This window comes from Dermacentor albipictus, chromosome 1 (assembly GCF_038994185.2).
Source record: "Dermacentor albipictus isolate Rhodes 1998 colony chromosome 1, USDA_Dalb.pri_finalv2, whole genome shotgun sequence".
Classification (NCBI taxonomy): Eukaryota; Metazoa; Arthropoda; class Arachnida; order Ixodida; family Ixodidae; genus Dermacentor; species Dermacentor albipictus.
In genome coordinates this window covers 319444796-319461645 of record NC_091821.1, presented here as the reverse complement: position 1 = coordinate 319461645, position 16850 = coordinate 319444796, and the positions used below count along the sequence as shown (strand labels likewise).

General features: G+C 45.6%; 1 long non-coding RNA gene across 9 annotated transcripts in view; it reads right to left on the bottom strand.

Annotated features, from left to right (window-relative positions):
• Positions 1–16850, bottom strand: part of LOC135903540 (uncharacterized) — a 616847-nt gene that overhangs the window by 511803 nt on the left and 88194 nt on the right. The gene's annotated exons all lie outside the window — the stretch shown is intronic.

Sequence of the window (16850 nt, the reverse complement as noted above, 5' to 3'; positions counted from 1 at the left end):
TATATGCTTTTTACCGATCACATGATTGTTGTTTGGCTTCCACCCCCTCCCCCAATATGAAGTTCTCTGCAGGATCCTTAGGGAATATAAATTAATTTAGAAAACATTAAATAAAGAATACTGTAATACCTCCTGTCATCATGTAATTATTTAGTGAAAATTGATAAATTCTTCGCTTGAATTTCATAATGCACACCAAAATGAAGTGACTGCACCTTGTTTTATATCTAGCGCCCACTCCGCCAAAGACACGCGTTTGCTTTAAGAAAAAAATATTTTTAATATTGTAAATTTCTTTACAGTACTGTACTTGTAATGCACTTAACTTTCCACGGCTTTATCTATTGTTTAAAACTTTTCAGCGGTTCCTGCAAACTGAAGTCCCATAATACTTCCGTGGTTTTCTTCTTTGCCTCCTGCTCATTGAGATAACGCTTTCTTTTTAGGTCTCGTTTCACATTCGGTGATCACTAGGAGTATATATGACACGAAAGTGTAGAGAGAATGAAGTAGTATTGTCATATACATTTTGTCGAGAGGTGCTCTGCAAGCTCAGTGCCCTGTGGGCGGGAGCGTTGTTGTGACGCATAATCAACTCGGCTGAACTCCAAATAACGAGGCGTTTTGTTAGAACTGCATCCCGCACCCGCGAAGCGTTCCCCCTCTTTCAGTATGCATGACCAAGAATTTGCAAGCACGAAGTGGGTTTGCATGAGCGGGCTCGGTTGGTGTTTTACCCAATAAGTTCGCCGCGATTCTGCGACGATGACAAGGGCTCATTACCAAGTGCGCGAGTGTGTGTGTGTGTGTCCGTGTGCGGCAAGCTCCCTTTCCTTCTTTCTTGCTACGTCTCTTCTACGTTCGCTCTCTTTAATATGCACGCTCGTGCGCCGTCATTTATTAACGACCCACTCACGTGATTTGCGCCTCGGTCGGATGGTTCAGCGGCCCCACCCGGTTCCGCGTTCAGGGCTGTATTTTATCCGTGTGCTTTCCGCATCGACGCCGCACTATCGTGTTATCTTTAGCTATCGTGCTAGTGCCAGTCCTAAATTGGCCACTTTAGCATTATCAGGTTGTTGATACATTCTATAACAGCAGAGACATAAAAGTACTTTCCGCGTGTCTTGTGCCATACGCTATGGAAACAGAAGATAGCCTATCACGCCACAGCACCCAAATTTTTATTTTCTGCAATAAAACTTCATAGCCAAAGCTACGTGTTTAATAACTCAATAGTTTTTCTTAAATTTGCGGACTTTTGTTCACTACTGGCAATTGCTCTTGGTTTAACAGGCAGTAATCATTAATGCCCCGCTCTGTGTCATAGATTTCTAGCCAAAGATTTGCAACCTAAGCATTGCCAACAATGAGGGCCATGACTTTGTGAATGTGCGGTTAATACTCATGTTACCAATGAGCAATCTCTTTAGCGCCCCTGCTTTCGTCGTCCAGGCTGCTTTTGAACCTGCATAGATGAATAAACTGTGCCGCGAGAACTCACTGTGGCCCTTGAAAAAGGGCTTCAGTAAGTGGTATATATATATATATATATATATATATATATATATATATATATATATATATATATATATATAGTAGTTCGTTTGTTGGGCTCACACAGAGCCCGTCCGCTGGGCAAGGTGCGGGGTCTATGGCCATCAAGAGCAACACATCGAACAGCCAATGAGAGCAACGCTTCTTTCACGAAGCTCGCATATCAGATGTGCACAGCACCGCCGTTTTTAAGTTATGTGTCTGCGAGAAACATACTCGTGCACCTGCGGCATCTTTCAGATTAAGCTTTTCGCAGGAAACTTCCACCCAGAGTGTGGCTTCCTTTTAATTTTCCTCAATAGCAATTGCAATCACAATTTCTGCTCTCTGCACTCAGCTGAAGATATGCTGTCTTACGTACCTGGCCTGGATAAGCGGTTTCTCATTGTGTTTCCGTAACAGTAAAACGCCATTCTTTTCAATGAAAGGCAAAAAAAGACAAATTAAGTGCAGCTAGTCAGTGATAAGAACTTCTTTGCACCAGCATATTTGCAGAGGCATAGACAAAGAAGTTCGCAATGCTCTCTTACTCGAAAAGGGAGAGAAATATCACCAAATACCAAATGATTATGAGCTCTGGAGTTCATGGCCTAGCACCGCTACTACCCGGACCTTTACACGGACAGATGTAGATTGTGTCAAGAAAGGGCGGACCAACAACATATGGTTTGGGCTTGTCCTCGGACACCCACACATAATAAAATAAACAAGACCAGAGAGCAGTGGCAGACCGCGTTGCTCAGCTGTGCACCGGAAGACCAACTCAAGGCAATCAAGGAGGCCAAAGATGTCGCCAGGAAGGCCGTCATCTAGGTAAAGTGGCCAAGGTATCAAATCTGCTGTGCACAAATAAAGTTTATTCCTCCTCCTCTGGAGTTCATCTCGGAAATAAAACAAGCTTCAGACCGAGCCGTACCCACTTCCCCGCAATCATCATAATGTATCTTACCAGCTTCAACACACCTGGTCCTTAAATCTGCCCCAAACATACTATTATTCTCTTAGAACTCCCTTTGCGGCAATTTCGGAAAACAGCGTTTCCAAAATAAGGGTGCGGCGTGTTTAATGATAACTGGAAGAACATCGTCGGTGTTGCCCTTGCTATTCCTATCTCGCCTCTATTGAAGCACTGCATTTGCAATTATGGGGAAAGAGGAATGAGTTGAGACTGATATTCCGAGAAGTGTCTGCGTTCCCTTAATAATTTCGCTCTCTCACACAAATGCTTACCACGTAAACATAGAGCTGCGCGATACAGTCTTGGTACGTACATGAAGCTTAAGAACAACAATGTGACTGATCATGAGCGAAACCAAACTAGAAATCAGGAACTTGTGTACTCAATAGATTTCCTTAAGGAAACAACGATACACAATGTGTACAGAAAGAAGTGGCTCTGACTGTGGGTATAGCTAATGACGATCCTTTGGGAGATGGTAACAATATATATATATATATATATATATATATATATATTTCCAAACGGGAGGCACACGAAGCGAATGATCCCAAGGCTCCCCTTATTTAATGGAAAGGCGAGTAATTGAACCTCGGTCTAATCGAGTCTCGCGAACGTTCTTTCCTAAACAATTACTTTTCACGTTCTGGATAATATATCAGCTTTTGCACTTAGTTAATTCTTATTTAAGACGCTGCCTTGCCTGTGCGTATTGGGAGGGAAGAGGAAATATTAAAGCTCACAGAACGTTAGAATATGGCCTGTCGCAATCATAAAGCAAACCCAGGAACATAGGAGCACTCTGTGTGCGTGCACGTGTTTGTGTAATATATATATATATATATATATGGCGACCGGTTCAGGTACCGGTTCAGAATTAACTCGCGGCTTCACGAGCCCAACACGAAACAAGGGTAGCTGCCACACGCGTGGGTGCCGCTATGATGTACGTAGATTGGCGTCGACACCTCGTGCGCGTGTGTGCCCCCACCATTTCTGTGCTGTCAGCTAGGCTTACAAGCATGCGCCTCTCGCACAATCCTGTACAGCACCCCCCCCCCCTCTCCTTTCATCCCTCAACAACCTTCACGCTCATCTCGATACTCTCTCGTCGCATCGATTCCATAGTTCACGCAGCGCAGCAAAGGCGAATCGATTTCGGCCTAGTTATACTAATGGGCTCTTTTTCTTAATTCAGCTTCCTATAGCACCCGCATACATTCGCCTGTGTACGCTTTTAGACTTTTACCGTTCTGTCTGGTTATTTCCCGTTTTTTTTTGTGTGTGTGTGTGTGTGCTTCGTACCTATCCTGCTTTTCGCATTTCCGCAATGCGGATCTGCCACGGCCGCTTGCCACGTTGTCTTGCCCTCGCCTACTTATCCGCGTGCCAGGAATTAACGCTTGCATACATGGCCCCACCCTGCACTTTTTCTGTGTCAAGCCGTATTGCCTTCCAAACCCTTCCACAGAACACCACTCGTCTGTACTCAGCCGCCTGGCGAGGCACGCGCGCCTCTGCCTTCGTCGAGCGATTATCGGTGTTGACGCTCGCGCACTGCGGGCCATAAGTTAGGAGTTGTAGCATTTCTGTGTCAACGATGAAATTCGTCCGTCCGTTCGTCACGTAAGACGAATCGCTATAAAGAATTAATGCAAAGAATCAATAAATTTGAAACGCAGGACTTTGGCGGTGGTGAGTGATCCCACGCTGAGAAGCCGAGTGCCTTACGCACTGAACTAAACACTTTTTTTCTTTCTTTTTTTCTTTGTTGTTCATTGCTACACTGCATAGCGCAATCACAGAAAAGGATACATTCGAGGGAACAGCCTCTAGCAGCTGGCTTTACGCAATCCCGTTAATATACGCGCATATTTAACAATACTTCAACTCTTGGAAGCCGTTCAAACACCGAAGCTTGCACGAGGTAAATATATCAGAACCACATGAATGGGCTGTACCGGCGGTACATAACAAATATCAAAGGAGAACAGTTTCTGTGAAGGCTTTCTTGAAGGACTTGGCGATGGTGGAATAAAAGCCATCTCTAGGACCACATGTACAGCCCACTTGGAGCATTGTGACGTCACGAAAATTCCGATTTTGCGAAAATTTAATGCCAAACACGCCACATCCCCGATGCGTTTCGGTAGTCGACGGATGCGCATTCCGTTGGGACGTTCCTTCACCGACCGAAATGTCACCGATCTCTGAGGGCTCATGTGCTTCACGTCGTGCAACACGGACAGGCAAGCAGGCAATGAGTTTACAAGAAGTTATGAGGGATTATATGGGTCTCATCACGGTAGACAATGGCCCGACGTGGATGGATAAGATGCTAAGGAGCGATAAGGGCTTATATTGGTCAGAGCAATTATAACAAAGTTAATAAGCACCCATAAGCGTTGATAAGGATCGGGTTAAGTCCGAGAAAGTTGATAAGGACCGATAAGAGTTGATAAGACTGATAAGGTTGATAAGAACTGAAGATTTCACAAGAATGCCGCCGATCTCTGAGGGCTTATATGCACCGCTTTGTACATGAGCCAGAACACAGGTACATAAGCACTCAATGAGTTGATAAGGCGAACAAGGAGTTATGGGGGGTTCTATGAGGGTATAGGGTTGTGTTATATGGGTCTTATCACGGTTCATAATGGTTCAATGCGCATGGATAAGGTGCTGAAGAGCGATAAGGGCTTATAATGGTCGGAAAATTTTGATAAGATTGATAAGGAGCGATAATATGTCGATAAGGGTTGGATCAAGTACGATAAGGTTGATAAGGGCAAATAAGGGTCGATAAGAGTCTGATCGATTGCGATAAGGTTGATAACAACCGATAATTGTTGATAAAGGTTTATACTAGTTGGATCAAGTTTGGTAAGATTGGTAATGACACCAGGCTGCCTGGAGAAGAGCAAGTGCCACAATCCTTACGCCTACTTAGACAACTCCAGTGGAATTTCTGCCGTATTTTTTAGAGCGCAGCTCTTTGGCGTCCGTTCCTGGGTTTCGCGTCGTCGTCGGCGTCGTCGTCGGCGTTGTCGTCGGCCTCGTAACCAGCTCGCCGACGAATGTGCTCCGCCGCCGCGCATGCGCGCTGTCGGCTCTCCGGGCGAGGGAGGATGATGGAAGGGAGGAGGAGAGACTGTGGAGGAGGGCTGGCTACACAAATGGCTCTTTGGCGTCCGTTCCTGGGTTTCGCGTCGTCGTCGGCGTTGTCGTCGGCCTCGTAACCAGCTCGCCGACGAATCTGCTCCGCCGCCGCGCATGCGCGCTGTCGGCTCTCCGGGCGAGGGAGGATGATGGAAGGGAGGAGGAGAGACTGTGGAGGAGGGCTGGCTACACAAATGGCTTTGGCGTCCGTTCCTGGGTTTCGCGTCGTCGTCGGCGTTGTCGTCGGCCTCGTAACCAGCTCCGCCCCCCTTTAATCCCCCCAGCGCTAGCAGCGACCGACTGATACCGCTTTCGTGAGTCCGCTACCACACTCACGAAAGACGTCGTGCACTTCCTGCAACTCGCATTAACCGTCCATCGATCCACACCGATGTTAGTAGTGGGGGACTTTAATGTTGACATAAAGACAAACAGCAATTTCCTAACACTTATGCGGGAGAACATCCCGTTCCTCTCGCTCGTAACGCGTCCCACGGCTGTGACAACCTCGCGAGGCACTTGTATAGATCTCGTCTTTGAGAATCAAGCATTGGTGTACCAAGTCGAACATATATCAGTCTATTTCTCCGACCACAAAGCTTCCTTCATGACTGTCAAGAACTGTTAGTGGAGTCTGTTAAAGGAATACGTGTGAAAAATAAAAAAAAATTCTGTGATAGCGCATACATGTGTTGCTCGATTTCTTTGCCTCAATCTTTCGAAAAGGTGAAACAGCTTATTTGCTGCGCTCAAATTTCGCATTAGGAAGTAACGTAATCGTCGGTATTTTTTTCTTTATATCATTCCTTCCTGTCGGGCAAAGCGGGGCACAGGTTGGATACCAAGCGCGAAAGAAACAACCAGATAGTAAAATGCAAAAACTTGTTTTTTTCTCTCTCTCTCTCTTTATTTGGTAGAGTGAGTATATGTCAAATGCTTGTGAAATGCCTGCGAACACTAGACGCCTGTTTTCTAGTCAATACGTCAGACAATAAAGAATGCGAAATATCCATTTCCTTTTTTTTATAACAAGAAAATGTTCCACGCTTGCCTGCGATCTGCTAAATAAATATAATTGCGATGTTTCACTCCACCAATCATAACCCTTTATTCACTTATCAACTTTACGTTCTGGAGAAGTCTACTACACATTGTGCCCCCGTTTTCAATCTGTAATAAATCAATCAATAATTCAATTTGTCATCACTGCATTACCTACAGATACGAGAGAAGGAAGACAATAGGTAAGCGAGGACAAAGGCTGTAACTAGAAACTATTCATTTCATTGCCCATTCTTCACGTCATTCATCATAGACGCGGATGTCACCGCATCGCCATTTTCAGTGAGATAGGCCACTGGGTGAGACGCATAATATAAAGAATAGGAAATAAAATGAAAGGCTACGACATACGGCCCCAGAACAGCTCGGATGGTTAGTGGAGCTTATTGCGGAATACGCCGCCAAGTTGTGCATTGCTAAGGTATTTTGCATGCCAAAATGACATTAATCAGCATCGACAGGTAGCCGCCTCTGCTATAAGGATAGGTCTGCCTGGAGCAGTTGGCCTACAAGTACGAGCTTTATGCAGAATCAGCCAACACGTGACTTACAAAATTTCTATATTTTCGTTGTGACTCCCACCTCGCGATTGGCCGCGCGACTCACCACTCGAGGCACTTTGCGTGCATTTGTGGGTTTATTTCGCGCACGGAAAAGCGCTTTTATGTAGCACGTATTGAGCAACAGAAAGCTATATCCAGAGATTTCCATGTTGCTCTACAATTTCTTCATTGACACTTTTCATCTAATTATAATATTTGAGAATTTGATTGAATAATTAAGACTAATTATCTAATTAGGCGTAGTGTATAAACCTAACTGAGTATAACGAAGTGATGGCAAACAACATTACCTTGGTTCTGTCCGGATACGTGGAATTCGCAAATTTTTAAACTTTGGATTAAGTTAGTTGGGACACCCCGAATACGTTACAAAAGAACACAGCATTCAGAGGGTGGCAACAAAAATGGAGACGCACACACACGTGCACACACACACGTGCACACACACACACACGTGCACACACACACGTGCACACACACACACACACACACACACAACACACAACACACAACACACAACACACACACACACACACACATCAAAAGTGTGTGCCATTACACTTCTTTTCGAGAATGATTTCATTGAAAACAAAGTCTCATAATGAAACCAGAGAAGTAAAGGCGCAACAAGCTCGAGCAATCAATCTCTCAGCCGTTAGGCCCACTGTCAGTAGGTTTCTCTTTTTTCGACGCCTAAAGTAATTCTTCGCATAAAGAAAAAGGTGTTTCCACAGAGCAGCTGTCATGGCCTCCAGCTTCACTTTCTGGCATTTTGCGCATCAGTGAAAGACACGAAGTCCAACCTTCTCTTTTTTTTTTTTTGCTGTAATATATCTCACGAAGCAAAGCACATTCTAGAACCTCTCGTGTCGCCATCCCACAGAATTACTCTCAGAAGGGAGAGGAAGCCCTGGCTATGGCGGCTCCCCGAGGGCGTCTTGGTGGCGGACCATTGCAAACGTTCCTCGTCATTTCGTGTCTGCGAAAGTTCCTTTAATTAAAAACTGGTCACCCGCTGGGTTGCGCTTCGGCTGACTCTGGCAAAGCGTACGCTTCGGGCTCAGTGTGGTCTGACATACTCACACGACGTGTAATTAGTTCGGCTACAAGGTCACTGTGCGCCGCCCGCAGAAACCGTTGCGTCTTTAGCCTTTAGACCGTTCTTGCGAGGAGCTTATAGGCCCCGCATTTAGTTTTGAGCTGCTCAAAAAGCATGCGTACATGAACAAGAAAGAAATAAAGTAAACATTAAAGAAAGAAAGAAAGAAAGAAAGAAAGAAAGAAAGAAAGAAAGAAAGAAAGAAAGAAAGAAAGAAAGAAAGAAAGAAAGAAAGAAAGAAAGAAAGAAAGAAAGAAAGAAAGAAAGAAAGAAAGAAAGACCGGCACCACTCGAGACGCGCAAGGGTATTCATTCGATGCGGCAAGTGTGCCAAGTTGATCGTATCATATTCGTGGCAACTGTCACCAAACCCTCTTATGGAGTTATAGCGTTTCCGACGACACTTCGTTGGGTAATCTGTGCACGCAGTCTCTCGTTAATCCCATGCGGCCTTCCGAAAGCAGGAGGTGACGTCTGCGTATGGAAAGCGGAATGCGCAAAGTTTCCCAGACTTGACAACGATGGTTCATTATTGGTCTGCGCCAAGCGATAGCCGGGCGCGATGTCGTACGCAACATTTCAATGGCCGTCTGACCATGATTCGTTAAAATGTGTACACAGCAACCCTCTTTCATAACTAGCTGTACTGCTTCAATGAGGCAAGGAAACTGGGCTGGATGGTAAGAGTACAGGTTTCAACAGCACTAGTCTGTGTGAAAGAGTTTCTGACCCTCGAACTAGGTTTATAGTAGTTTCGAGATATGATCCGTGCTATTTCTTTCAGGTGCGTCTCTTATAATCCAAGATGGACATGTTTGGTTGGTCTATGTCAACAAGCGTATCTCCATCCATCGGGACTTGTTTCCTTGGAACACCAGGGGGCCTGCCTTAAAATTTGGATTCTCAGATTAAGAGGAAGTGCTTAGCCTATGAAGTCACCAAGGCTGAGGATTGCTGTGCCCTCTTTAATTCAGCATTTTGGAAGTCGCGCACATTTGTCAGTGGTGGCCGTGATTCCTCATGCATCAAGCTCCGGGTTGTCGAGCACACCTCCTTAAGTTAAATGGAAGCTGCGCTGGCGGATCACTCACTGACGCTAGGTGATTCTTCGGTTGGTGCTTCTGTCGAATTCCTTGTCGAAGGCGCTGCTCTCATGCAGATCAGGTGGTCATCAAGGAAGCTCTGCCTGTGTGCAACCTCACTTCCTTCTTCTCCTCGGGATCGCCGCGGCCAACACCGGTTCTCAATGGCTAAGAGGGCGGGGAAGCGGAAGTAAGATTTTGGGCCTGAGGCAGTACCGTAAGGTATTAGGAGTTCTGATGAAATAGGACTCAAGGTCATTCTGACACGGATGCGGTAGGTTGATCGGGGCCGGTACGCGGCCCACCTGCTTTAAATATATCGGGATAGATTACTTTTCAGCTGGATGCGTCTAGTACAAAGGAAAGTCAAAGGTCCAAGATCTTTCACGGGGGAACCTCGCGGGCCAACACCAGCGCCTCCTTGAACGTTTGTCGGTCCACAGCACGATGAACAAGGTGAACGTATTAGAGCCGCCCTTCGCGTTTGCTGTCGCACGCGGTCCGAAAATGACTGAATATACATGGGCCCATGTAGCGCTTCTCCGGCCTGCTGCCCGGCCACAGGGTCAACTGAGGGCCCGGTGGAAACGATGCTTCAACATCGTGCACGTCTCAAGAAAGCCCGATCTCAACCGATCCCTGTAAAGCCGGGCGGTTTTCCTTCACGGGTCAGTGCTTCTTAACCGCAGGGCTGAGGCCTTGTGGTAGAGCATCAGCCTTGTGTACGGCACGTTCATGGCACGAATATCGGTGTTGTGTGTTGTGCGTAAAATCCATCCTCGACCTATTAGCGCCACTCAGATTGACGTTAAAATAGACTAGGTGCACTGCATGCAAAACAGAAAATGTGGGTCGTCAATTTCCTTTATTTGGTGTCCTTCGTAGAGTTTGTTCCTTTTGGGCGCTTTCAATTCACACACCCCCACTGAAATCGGCTTCTAGCGCTCATTGTGCGATTCATAAGCGACATGAACGTGCAATCGCTGCGGACTTCTACGCAAATCATCTGTAATTGACTCACATTCACACAGAGCTATTCATAATCCAATGTATCCATCGTTCCAGAAAACGTCGCCCAGAAAAGAGATACAGTATTTCTTTTCCATGTAGCGAGCGAACAAATATACCGGCAAAGTGCGCTGTGATTGGACGTTCGCGTGTTTCCGATATATCACGTTCTGACTGCATGTAGTAGTACGGCAGGCTGTGCTTCAGTCAGTTGGTGCTTTGCTTCTGCGATATTTTTCTTGTATGCCTCTTTCCTTTTCTTCTTGACATTTCTTAATCATTCGGGTTTATTTTGTTGTGTTTCGGATAAGCAGCCCTTCGTTAGCCTATTTCGCTTCAGTCTCATCATTTAATCAACACCAACAATAACAACCAACAGGAACAACCTTATCGGCTTTATGCTACTGCATGTTCAGCCTTTTGTTTTAGCAAGATTATGTTCTTTGCGAGCGCTGGTCGCAGCAGAGCTCGTACTTTGCCACAGTTCACAGAACGTTAAACTCACTGTGGAAGAAATTCTCGAAGATGAAAGTACTATGGATTTATCTACGTGATGAGAAGATAACAGCAATGGCAAAATATCAATGGTGTCAGAAATTACTGTGCAGATGCTGCCTCTACGGGCGGCGCACTGAGCTTAGACTAACACTACATGTTGTAATTATTTGAATAGCAGACTGCTTGTCCAGTCTACTGTGGCATATACCACTGTGGCATGCCACGTAATTGGCATAAGTGGGGTTTTCCTACGCCTTTGTATTCCAGCTGGGCTCTGTCGTCGCGAAGCTACCCTGCTTTGTCGACTATGGCTAGGGGTGGCTTTCACCAAGTCTTTCGCTTACCGAATTGGATGGGCCGAAGACGCCTCGTGTGAGGACTGTGGTAACGAGGAGACTTTTCAACACCTTCTTTGTGACTGTCCTCGATATACTTTACAGAGACAATCACTTGCAACCGCGATAGCGCGCTTTGACCAAAGACCTCTCACAGAGCAACTCATTTTCAGATACCGCCATCATAAGCCATCGCAGCAGAGGGCGACGAGGGCACTGTTGCGGTTCTTGAGGGCGACAGAACTGGACAGGCGACTGTAGCCTGAACAGATGTTGGTAGTGCACCAAGTGTCAGTGTGCTGTGCAATGACAGTGTTCGGTGACAGTGACCGATTGTGATTGTGTCTATGCTCCTTCCTTTCTTTTCCTTATCTCTACTTTGTTTCCACTTTACCTCCCCCTCCCCTCTCTCCCCAGCGTAGGGTAGCCAACCGGATTTTTTTCTCTGGTTAACCTCCCTGCCTTTCCCCTTTCCTCTCTCTCTCTCTCTCTCTCTCTCTCTCTAGTGTAAGGCGGAACGAGCGGGCCATGACCAACAAATACTGGCGATGTTGTCCCGCCAACCTGCAGACACAGTTGCGGATATTGTAATTTGACTCGTTGTTGCTTCGATTTTTCTTGCTAATATCTGCGTTCGCATCCTAATTTTGCGGTGCAGAAGCAAGGACGCGCGATAATGCCAAGAACGTTCCAGTTGGCCCCGCATTTTGTTGTCAACGGGTCAGGTAATGTACACATGAGACACGAAGAGCGCACGTTAGACTGCATTTTTCGCGCACAAACTTCCGCTGCAGTGTAATTCCAACTCTGCAGGGGGATTACTTCAACTAAGAGACATTCCATAATTATATGCTAAACGTCAAAATATATGTCATAACTTTACGATTAGTATATATGGGCGTATTTGCTAATGCGGGATTCTCTTTTGCGTTTGCGTGCGCGCCTGCGCGCCTGCGCGAGGACATCTAATGGGTCAACATTTTGTGAAACCCCTCTATATCACTCGTTCAGAGGAGCAAGATGACATTATATTGTAGAGCTATTCCTTTTAGTGTATGATTAGAAGCTACAAGTTTCTTGTGCCATAAGGACCTTGTTATGTAGTGGATATTTAAACACAATGAGATTGTGTCAGTGTTACCGCATTCTTCATTCGATGGCGTATACTTTTGTCCGACATAAGGGTGATGAGAACTGTATACTCGAACTTCATTTGACTTTCCTCACTTATAACCTGTTCATTTTTATACCACCCGTCCCCCCCCCCTCCCCTATTTTAGTGTATAGCAAAATAGATTTTCTCTTCACGTCGACCTCGCTGCCGTTCCCATTTCTTTAACCTCCCTTTTTGTCATAATCACTAAGGACGGCTGATGCGACGCCATGGCAGCTCAGTTGGTAAGAGCATCCCACGCGTAATACAAAGATGGATGGCTGATGCAGCATTTAACAAGCACATTTGCGCAGTACGGACGAGCACGAGAACGTGTGTAGCAAAACGTTTTCTTTAATTATATAAAGCATGCTTCTGACATGCGCGGCAAGAAAGCCCGAGGTTCCACGTGCGAATGGTTGTTTCCATTCACGTTACAAAACAAATATTCGCACCAGGCACATATTCATACGTCCCGCTTGGCTGCTCCCTCGGCAGTCAGCCCCCAGCGTGCGAGCGTTCGAGATTTTTTTTTTCTTTGTTTGCTTCTGGATTTTACGCCGTCATGGCCGAAGGCGTGCAACGGGCCCGTGGGACCTACCGGTTCAATAAAGGCCACATGCACGCAACCGAGCGGGCCGTGCGACCAAGCGGAGAAAATGTTTGGCGGCGCGCATTAGTCGCGCTACGCGCACCGCGATCCGAGAAAGTGCTCGACGGCCTCAGAGCATCGTTGTGGGCGGCGCATCAGCCTGGTTTCGCGCACACTTTCACTTGCAGCTTCACGTTCGGAATTGCTGTATGACGCAAGCTGGGCTAGCGACGAGCTCAGCCCCTCCGAACTACGACGACAGCAACGTAAAAGCGAAATAGAACGAGAAATGAAACGAAACCTTTCCGGAGCAGTACAGTTTGACAAACGGAACATTTAACTTAAGAACAATACGTTAGATAAATCTTCGGGTCGGGACTAAGTATTGCATCCAGAGTTTAAAATATGAAATTCCACACCACCTTAAAAGCGATAAGAATTGATAAATCGAATTACCGAAGATCCCCCCCCCCCGTCTACATTTAAAACTTCTAATCAAGAAGAAATACTTTGTTTGGAATTACTATAAAGATTCTTCCTTGCATTTTACTTTTGTATGAAGTATTGTTCTTCTTTTGTTTTCATCTTTTTGATGCGGTTTCCACACAGTGAGTTCCTGAGGGCAATGCATTATCTCGGAATGCAACTTGTCTGCGCTGGGATGCGTTAGTTGAACAAAAGGATTGACGTTATGAAAACGCTTATGCATGCGTGTACATCAGCCTAATCCTATTGCTCTATATTTCCTCCTACCTGCAACATTTGGTTCTTTAGTTCAGGGGCTCCGTTCTAAAGAGTTTACAGGTTCATAAAATATATGTCATCGACGTCATTAGGATTCACTGTCATCATGTGAGGAAAGAAGACCAAGCTTTTTCACATTATTTCACATTGGTATTTAACCGTTGCGTTTCATTTTGTTTTTGCTTATGTCATCATAATCATAATCATCATCATCATCATCATCATCATCATCAGACTGGTTACGCCCACTGCAGGGCAAAGGCCTCTCCCATACTTCCCCAGCAACCCCGGTCATGTACTAATTGTGGCCATATCGTCCCTGCAAACTTCTTAATCTCGTCCGCCCACCTAACTTTCTGCCGCCCCCTGCTACGCTTCCCTTCCCTTGGAATCCAGTCCGTAACCCTTAATGACCATCGGTTATCTTCCCTCCTCATTACATGTCCTGCCTATGGCCATTTCTTTTTATTGATTTCAACTAAGTGTCCTTATCCCTTAACGTTACACCCATCATTCTTCTTTCCATAGCTCATTGCGTCGTCCTCAATTTAAGCAGAACCCTTTTAGTAAGCCTCCAGGTTTCTGCCCCGTAGGGGAGTGCTGGTAAGACACAGCTATTATACACTTTTCTCTTGAGGGATAATGGCAACCTGCTGTTCATGATCTGAGAATGCCTGCCAAATGCACCCCAGCCCATTCTTATTCTTCTGATTATTTCCTTACGGGTAGCGACTGAAACTAAATCCTGATGGAAATGATCTTGAAATGTGCCCATAAAAATGCTGGAAGTTTCTGATCCCGGACGTTGCTTTCGTCTTAACGGCACCATATTTATGTGGCACCGGCTACTCTTCGTTACTTGGCACAAGACACTTTTATCACAATATTTGTCGAAAGAACATTGAGTACACTCAGACAGAATAACACAGAGTTATGTTACTCAATGCAGGAACTTACGAAAGATAAACATGTACAGTTGCGTAATGAAATACAAGTGCTTCGGATTGTCCGAGAACACACATAGAAGTGCAGAGCTTCCCAGACGAGTGGAGGAAAACACGAGTAAACATAGATGACGTAATGAATACATTGCTGCTCAAAAAAAAGGAAAAGTAAAGACTTGGGAGGGAGATTACGAAACGACAGATTGAGCGCTGAGCGTCGTTTCGTACTCTCCCTCCCAAGTTGTTATTTTTCCTTTTTTTTTGCGCATCAATGTGTTCATTAGATACCAACCATCTCGCCCAGCAACAAGTTCTACTCAAATACATGACGTACTACATAACTACTTGCCAACATTTAACAAGCTCAGACACACATGAAACATATATCTGTGAGAAAACCACTAAAATTTAATATAAACCTAAGATATTGGTACTTTCTACAAAAACTTTCAAAGCGACAAGCGCTCTTCTCTGCGGCCTTACAATAGGCCGGGGGCCTTTCTTTTTTTTCTCTCTCTCTCTCTCTCTTCTTTTTTTTTCGGGGTGCATGGTCCTCGATAGAAGAGCATTAAACCAGTCCTCGGTGTTCGTCTTGCACTTTCGTGTCTTTACTGTTGGCGAAAATGGTGACTGGAAGTGCTCCCCAATCTCGTAGAAGAGAACATGACTTTCGAGAAAGCGCCATGTAGCAAGAGCGCTATGCTGTAATTTTGTTTCGCTTCGCAACAGCAAGCGGCGAATATAATGGTGAGAGAACTTGACGCTAATATTTGTTTTATTAGCATGACATATGATCTCACTGACCTACAATCTCTTTCATGTTGACCTGCTCCGCACTTCTCTCTTTCCGACTTTAATTTCTCGGTCGTTAGAATAGTTACCACTCCCAACCAAAACAAAATTAATAAGGAGACACTCATCAGATAAGTACATGAAGACGCACGGATGTTCGAAGTTCCTCATCGGAAATACTTGGCCCTTTGCGTGTGGCATTTCTTTTTCAGCCTGATCGACTAAAACGTCGTAATGCCAGCAAGGCAGACGTTCGAGACCCCAACTGATAGCAGCCTTTCGCCGTCTTGCTGCCCGTTCGTTTTCCGCGGTCCTCCCATCACTTGAACTTTAGGCTTGATTGCTTTTAGGTGCAAGTCTTTGCTCCCTTTATTCCAACTTGTTTTATGCAGTTCTGCCACGCCGCCATGTATCCCATGCAATACCTCCCCCTCCCCATTAATTGTCTAGCGACTTTTGTTTTTTTTTTAGTACTTCGTAGGGCGATAGAGCAGGACGAATGAAGGGAAGGATAGGAACGGCGCAAGCCTGGAAAGGCGTCACGTGCTTCCCGATTATATAACGTTTTTTTTTTCTCCCTACTCTCAATATTCCAGTAGGAAAGGACTTATATGCCCGCTAGCTAATTAAAATTCTTGTCCGCTATCCTCGCAATAGGCTCCGCGCCAAAATGAATTAAAGTCACACACACAAAAAAACTGGGAACACTATAGTCTTGTAGTGTTGCAGCCATTCGTTGTATCTGCACACAAAAACCAGACTGCAAAAAATATTCTACGAAACAGGGACATGGAAGAAAAGAGAGCGAGGTCAGTGTAAGCGTTAGGGGTAAACGTGCGCTGAGCCAGACTGTCCGCTTTTAGGGCCGTTACAGCATCTATTCTCGCCAGTGCGGTTGCACTGCATGCAGTTACGGCGCTGACATGGCCACATGCAGCGCGTGTTCTTTGTTTTGTTTTGTTTTTTTCAGTCCTTTTTCTTGCAACTGTTCGTCACAGTGTAGATCAGATTTCAAATGATAACATCAGATAAAATTCAAATGAACTCGGCACCACCGGTACTCTAGTTCTCTTCGGTGTCTCGACCACTGTGTCGACGGATATTACTTGCCTTGACTTCCTACTGGCTACTCGTCCTTCCCTAAGCCAACCATGAACGTCCAGCTTAAGCAAGGGCGAGCAGCCAGTGGGAGGTCAACTCAAATGAATTCCGCTGACATAGGTAAGGCTAGGCTAGGCAAACCTTGATTCATAGAGATCATCCCCAGTGCCGTGCTGCGTCGTGAAGGCTCCAAGTAGCGTTCG